At 37.1% G+C, this 7287-nt stretch overlaps 1 long non-coding RNA gene across 1 annotated transcript; it reads right to left on the bottom strand.

Moving 5' to 3' along the window:
* Positions 1-2143: 2143 nt before the first annotated feature.
* Positions 2144-5492, bottom strand: LOC110680902. Its single transcript, XR_002503020.1, has 2 exons — positions 5113-5492; positions 2144-2927 (listed from the first exon to the last, which is right to left on the bottom strand). It is a non-coding gene; the product is annotated as an uncharacterized LOC110680902 (long non-coding RNA).
* Between the last annotated feature and the right edge of the window lie 1795 nt (positions 5493-7287).

Genomic DNA, 7287 nt, shown 5'->3' with positions numbered 1-7287 from the left:
CTCCATTATCAATCAGTAATTTCACCACCTTAAGATGACCATTTTGGGATGCACATGAAGAGGTGTCCTTCTCCATTGTTCGCAGTGTCAATATTTGCATTGTGATCAATTAGAATTTCACCATTTCAATATAACCATTGTCAGCGGCTGTATGGAGAGGAGTTCCATAAAAACTGTATTCTGAAATCTACTCCAAATTCAAATTCATTGTCCTCAATAAAATCATAACCGTATTGAATGTTCACAGATAATTGAAATTCATCAAGTAATGCCTTAACTAAACCGGTTGAACCTCCATCAACTGCGGCGTGCATAAGAATTTTGTGTGTGTGGGTCATTAGAGTTTATTTTCGACTTTCGTAGCAAACGCATTGCTATTTTCTCGTTACCACCAAGACAAGCCCAGACGACAACCACTGAGTTCTGACTATACAGACTTTGCACTATTTGCATTTGTTCAGAATTTTCATTACACTTGTGCTCCACCATTAAGAAGAAAAATTTTCGTACAACATCTCGATCTTGTATTATTTTCATCAGTGAAAATTTGCATTCATCTATGTGATCAAATATAAATTTTGCAACAAAGTATTCAGCATACGACAAATGAATGAAATCTATTTTATCTGCAGATGAGGCACTGATTAGCATAGATTTTTCATCTCCTTTCCGAAAACGTTCCTGAAGTCGATTGTTGTTTTTATTAAACGGAGGTTTCTTTATAAATCTTGCAACTCTTCGATTTTCAAATATTGGATGGCTAACAATTGAAGTTGTTCCATAAAGAAGTCAAAACTAGGTTCTATTTCCTCATCAATTTCATCCTTAATTTCATCATATGCGTATACAGCTTTTCCATCCTTACTCTTCATTTTTAGGTTGAAAGATATTTTCACAAACTTTTCAAACAAATTGAGTACATTAAGTTTTTCCGACTGAAATATACAAGTTGCATCAGCTGTTTCAGTTTTGAGAAACTTTTGAAAATCTTCAGCATAAACCTCGGCCAACATTCGTACCATCAGGGGAAGCCCTGCGAAGTCGTAATCGTTCCCTTTGATTTCGTTATGGAACTTTTTGAGCAGCTGCTCGGCAAATTTCATGAAAAGAGCTTCACTGCTTTCCCCCTCCAAAACAATTTTAAAAATTTTACTTGTTCGTTGTAGTCGAACGGTTTCAGCTTCAACGCATGCGCTTTAAATCTGTCCTCGAGCAGTTTGCAAACATGTTTCCTTCCCGTAATTATGCATTGAGTGTTCTTTTTCTCCAGAATGTTTTCAAATATTGTCAGTACTGAATTTCGGTGATCTGAATTCATTTCATCAAACCCATCTAAAAGGAATACAATTTGAATTTCCGAACTTTCCAAATAATTTCGCAAAATATTCCCACTCTCTTGGGGCAATTCATGTTCGAAGATGTGCAGGGGATCACTTTTTTTTTCTTCGCGAAAATTAAGATTTTTTAAACGGATTAGATAAACGGCTACGTTTTTTAGGTTTTGTGATTGCCAAAACAAGTTATAAATTAATGTGGTTTTTCCCATACCGGGTTCTCCAACAAGTATTTGACATTTTGTTCCTGCTGATAACGCGTTTTGCTGATACATCTGTTCTATAAAATCCTGATCACTCATTTGGATAGTTTGTACTTTGCTTTTCCCTTCAAATGATTCGTGATTCAATGTAAAGCGATTAGTTTGTGGTGCTGTTTTGTCGTCGTCTTTTTTATTTATTGTTTTAATTATGGTGCGCGAGACATATATTGATAAATTGGCTGCAATCGAAGAATGTTTCCTTTCAAATTTTTTCTCTAATTCTGACTTCATATTTTGAATGCAATCCAAACCCTGTTTTTGAAATGTAAGATAGCCTTTTTTTTCGATATTGGGTGCCATTTGTTGAATACTTCGTCGAAACAGGCTAAAAAATATTTTGATTCCCGTGCAAGATCGCTGTCAACCCACCGTGGCATCCAGGAGCTTATCATTTTCTCGGCAACACTTCTTAGGTCAGTTGGTTGTTCTGTACAGAAAATTAAACTATGAAAATAATCCCGCATTTGTTCTTCTTCGACAATCACAGGAAGAAGATTGTTCCTCGATTTTCCGGTAAAAAAACTATTCAAGCTTTTAACAGTTCTGTCATCTAATCTATTCATTGGAAAGTTTTCATTCGGCTTCAAATTAAACATGGCAAGCATCCATCGATGAGTTATCATATCTTTGCTATCCACTGCAGGCTCTTTGAAACTTATTTTTCCATCAGCAATTTTAAGAATATTTTGCAATGGTGTCTTGTATTGCATCAGCAAATCGGAAATTTTTCCAGTTTTTACAAGTTTGTCTATGTCTTCTTTGATTTGGAACAGCTCTGAATTTATTATATCTTTAATTTTTCTGACTGCTTCATCGTTAAGTGGCTCAAAATAAAGATTTTTCTTAGAATCGCACCATTTTATGTTGCTGTTCACGTTTTGTACTTGGATATTCATCAACTGGTTAAGCTCATCGGTTCGTTTCAGTGATTTATTAGTGAATATAATGATTGTTGGTTTATAACTTTCAAAAACTTTGTTTTCTCTAATCCTCAGATAAGATTGAATATACCGAGAAAAAGCAAAGTCTTTGCTTTTTCTCGGATCATCAGAGAGTAGGTCGTCGAACAATACGTGACCTCCATTATGGAATGTTTGGCCTGGAATAACAACACCTCTTTGGATTCTTCTTTGAAAACTACCACGTCATCGAATTTCTCTGCTGCTGTCATCTCTACGGCCAGCTTGAACTTACTTTCTTCCAAGGAAGCCGCTACAAAGGTTACGAATGCGAGATCCTTCTCGTAACTGATGCCATGGTTGCCGGGATTACTTCCACATTCGTACCAGTCAGAGATGTTGATGCCTGTTGAGCTTCCATATTATTGCAACTACGGAAAAATGAATATGAAAAAAAAAAATTTTTTTACAGATAACAGATGTTTATGCTAGAACAAAAATCTTCTGAAAACTTGTGTAAATATTCAAAGTGAAACACGTTGAAATCACTAGCGCTGCACCCCAGCGTATTTCATCAAACAGTGGTGAATATCAGTAGCTTGAAACTTTTCATATTTACCACTGACATCGTAGCAGTGCCATCACGATGTTGCCACTTGCACGCTTGAAAAAGGTACACGGAGCCACAAATCTACCAAATTTGACTTCTTTTGACGCAATTCGGCTCTTCCGTGGGCTAACCCAAATTTGGGTTAACTGACTTATAGCTATCAATAGGTAGTTAACGTTTGACAACAGTGAAAAAAACAACTCAGTGCAAAAACAAGCTACCCAGCATTAGCTTTCGATGTCTCCGTAGTGGGTTGAAACATTAAAGTTGGGTAAACTCGAAAGAACTCAAATTTGGATTATTTCATTGAACTTCGAAGCTGGGTCGGCGCGTCTCTCCCTGTTTTTGACAACATTGCTGTGAGAGGAGGCAAAACAACCCAACCATGGGCAATAACTAAATGCAGTTTACCCAAATTTTGAGTTTAAAGAACTTATTTTGGTATCTGATTTCTCCGTGTATACAGTGCACCCCGCTAATTTTGAACGGTACCTCATGCAAACCATCGGGTTCATTTTTAATTTGAACATCTGGTCACTCTAGAAACGTGTTTCTGTTTACCGCTTTCACTGTTTTGTTTTGATTCTGCGTTCCTGTTCCACGGCGTTTATCTCACTTCACTCCGTCCATGAGGTAATGACGTTTGAACCATTTTAATCTGGAACGATGTGCAAATTAGCGGGGTACAGATTAAAAAGTGTTCAGATAAATGTGGTCAAACCAACGGGGATTCCCGGTATTAAATAGCGTAAAGTCATACTAACAGCAATACGTTCCACAAATGGCTTTATTTCATATTCAGTTTCTATTCGAGTCCGCTTTTGACATTTTCATTCTGGCTTTCAACAGTCTTCCTCCGATCTAGAAGTGCCTGTAAACAAGAGTTACATCATGTTCCACTTTTGACAGGTTGGAACGCGGGTTTGTATGGAAATGACTTTTATACTGTGCTTCCCACCCACGTGTTTGGTTGCGTAAGAAGGGTCGACATTTCACAATTTTCGACAGTCTATCGTCAACAATCAAAAGTTTTCCTAATTTGAGTAAAATTTGTATAAATTCCCGACCGATTGGTGGGAAAATATTGAAAATCTACCTGTGAATGGCTGAATATTATTATTCAAAATCTTACATAATTTCATGACGGTCGCAACATTTTTACATTTTGAATTGACACCCAGTAAATTGCCGTAAGACGTATTAACGTCAAAAATGTATGTTTATTCCAATCAAATGATTTCAAAAATTTTCATATGTTGAATTCATTTATTCATTCTATTCTGAACAAAAGGATATGTGGAAGAATCATCCGTTATTTAAAAGCCTGTTAAGCGCACGGTCACCATCAAATCTCAAGAACCACTCCATATATCGATGCGAAAATTGTATCACTATAATTCTCAGCGTCATCGGTTCATTAAAACTCGAGATTTGCTTCTGCAAAATTTTGATGACAATTGTTGGAGTGAGACAAAAGATAGGGAAAATAACACGGTCTCCCGTGTCACCTTGAAGAAAATTCTATTTAAAAACCTGTTTTTATAACTAGTTAAGCTAAGAGGCAGGTTCGGTGCAGTAGGGTAGGGACGTAACGCCAGAAAAAAAGAAGAACAAAAAGAAGAGTAAGAGTTTCCGTGTGTTGGAATTATCAATTCACTCTGCCAAAACCTCAGCCTCCAACTTTTAGTGGGACCCATGCCTGAAAATCCACGGAAATTATTTTTTAATAATAGCCACAAAATTCAACATGTGAGTTCTAACAAATGAAAAACTCATCCTATTACTTAAATTCAAGATTGCGTCAAAATCAAGATAATTGCCAATATTTTTTTTAGTTTCTAACAAAAGCTATATCCTCCTCTCGACGATACCACTGAGTTTGATTTGTGTTTCAAGGGAAATATGAGACATGTGATTTGTGCCGATGGCTGCGTGGTTTCAGCGAGAATCACTCAATAAGAATAAATCTGGAAAAACCCGTGAATTGAATCATGGGTGCCACTCACCTCATTGAAATATCTCTCAATTTTGTATTCAACTGAAACTGCTCACAAGTAGTAACTGCAGTCTTTGGAATCTTTCAATGATTTTCTCGCTAATGCACAGTTTATTTCACTTCACTTTGCGAATGGTTTATCCGCTATGCAATACTTGTTCGTAGGTTACCAACTTTTGGTTAAATTGATCGCACTGTCTGCACCACATGGAAAGTTAAACTTAAAATGACGGGATCGTCCAAAGATGTGGTATCACTTTGCCAGCAATTTTTAACTTAACAAACCGCTTTGAGTCCGAATGGTTCAATCTGCTGCGTAACACTGTTGCCTTCCTTGCACTTTTATTGCGTTCACATACACAGCTCACCTATCGTCACTTATTTTTTAAGTTATCTATCTTATCCTCCGGATCGGTAGCTGCGTTTCTTCGTGCTCTTTCGATTCGGTCTCGGCTGATTCGTTTATGATGACATCCGTCTGGCATGGTAGTCATACCCAATGTGATGGATTTTAAACGAAAGCCATGCAACGATCGATGAATCAGGCTTAGTTCATTCAAGTGAGCAAAATGAATTCTAGGAGTAATCCACGTTGCAGCTAATGGGAAACTTTCTGGTGGTTGGTGAGTTTAGATGATAGGGATATTTTGTTTCTTGGAAAAGTACAATTTCATGGTGAAAGTTCATATGATAATTTCATTTCGTATCATGTGGTTTAGATGTCAGGTAGGCCAAAGATCCCTATAATCGAAACACACATATGAAGTGGGACTCGGATATAGGAATTGAATATATTTTTCTAAATTCAAAAATATAATGCTTTTGCAGGAAATAAATTTTGTTCCATTTCTTTACCAATTTGCGCATTTCTTTCACTACTGGAACTATCTCAAAAGTTTTACAATTGTGGGAAAGCTAATGAAAGAGCACGATAGCATCAAATCGAGTCAGTTTCTTCTGCGGGATTAATTCATCGCGGTCCAAAATATATGTGATCTAAAGACAACCAACATGAATTCGTTAAGCAATCCCGCACTTTTATTCCCAGTCAGCAGTGAAGGAAATACACAACAATATGATAAAACATTTGCGCGAGTTAGAATTCATTTGAAGCTTCACACTAATTATGATTTGCATTCCCTCAGATGATAACAAATATAAAAATATAACCTGATAAGGAGGTGTTGTTATGTTCCATGGTTATTTGAAAATGATGAGTAAACTAGCTATCTAACTGAAGCTTTTCTGAAATAAATTGACTGCTCCAATTGCAGCATATTGAAAATACATGAATATTCGCATGACCACCCTAGACCTTGAAGAAATGAACCGTTTCTCTTCGAACGCTGCAGAGGATGGAATTAGCCAGGGGACTGACATGGCTGTCATCCCTGCATACATTTCTGCTCTTCCTCACATCGTTTTGGTACTTCGCGTTTTGGTAGCCACTTTCTGGTCGGTTTGCCCTAACCTTGCTCCTGATTTTCGAGTATACGGCTGCTAGTGCTAGATTCTGGCAATTAAACATATAGCATTGAATCGTCGTATTCGATGACGCTTTTCATTAGTTCATTATTTTGTTAAATGTTTTAGGTATCAGCGAGGTATCATTAATGTATCTTATCCATAAAAACATATGTTTCGTCCCTCCAAAATGAACAAAACAAGAACACTGGACGCCATGTTGAATTGATGTTGGTTTGATAAATATTGGCTCATGCCACCCCCCTGGTATTAGCATGGATGTTCTGGTGCGCGCATAAGACATGCAGTTGTTTCCCCAAGATTATTTGTTTTCCAATATGAAAGTATACATGTTTTTATATACCAATAAATTGCTGAGAAAATTTTCAATCTATTGGTGCTAATTATGAGGCTGAAAAACAAAATTCATAGCATACTTTTTCAATTTCTATTTCATGCGCAAATGATTTCTGCTGCAACAGCAGCGGGCCGTGTGAAGTAGAAATACGAAAAAACCGACCAACCGACCAAATGAAATGTGTTCATCCAACACTCCACTGCACTGTGACGTCACGCATCAATTTTGACAGGTACTGGTCCTGTTGTTTACAGTTTGGAAGTCCGAAACGTAAACAACAGGACCAGCAGCTGTCAAATAAGTGAGGTTAGGCTCGTCATATGCAGCGCTCTACTGTAGCCTGATTCATCGATCGTTGCATGC

Source organism: Aedes aegypti, unplaced genomic scaffold (assembly GCF_002204515.2).
Source record: "Aedes aegypti strain LVP_AGWG unplaced genomic scaffold, AaegL5.0 Primary Assembly AGWG_AaegL5_hic_scaff_1986_PBJ_arrow, whole genome shotgun sequence".
Classification (NCBI taxonomy): domain Eukaryota; kingdom Metazoa; phylum Arthropoda; class Insecta; order Diptera; family Culicidae; genus Aedes; species Aedes aegypti.
Note: the sequence above shows the minus strand (reverse complement) of the source record. Positions and strands in the feature narration are given on the sequence as shown.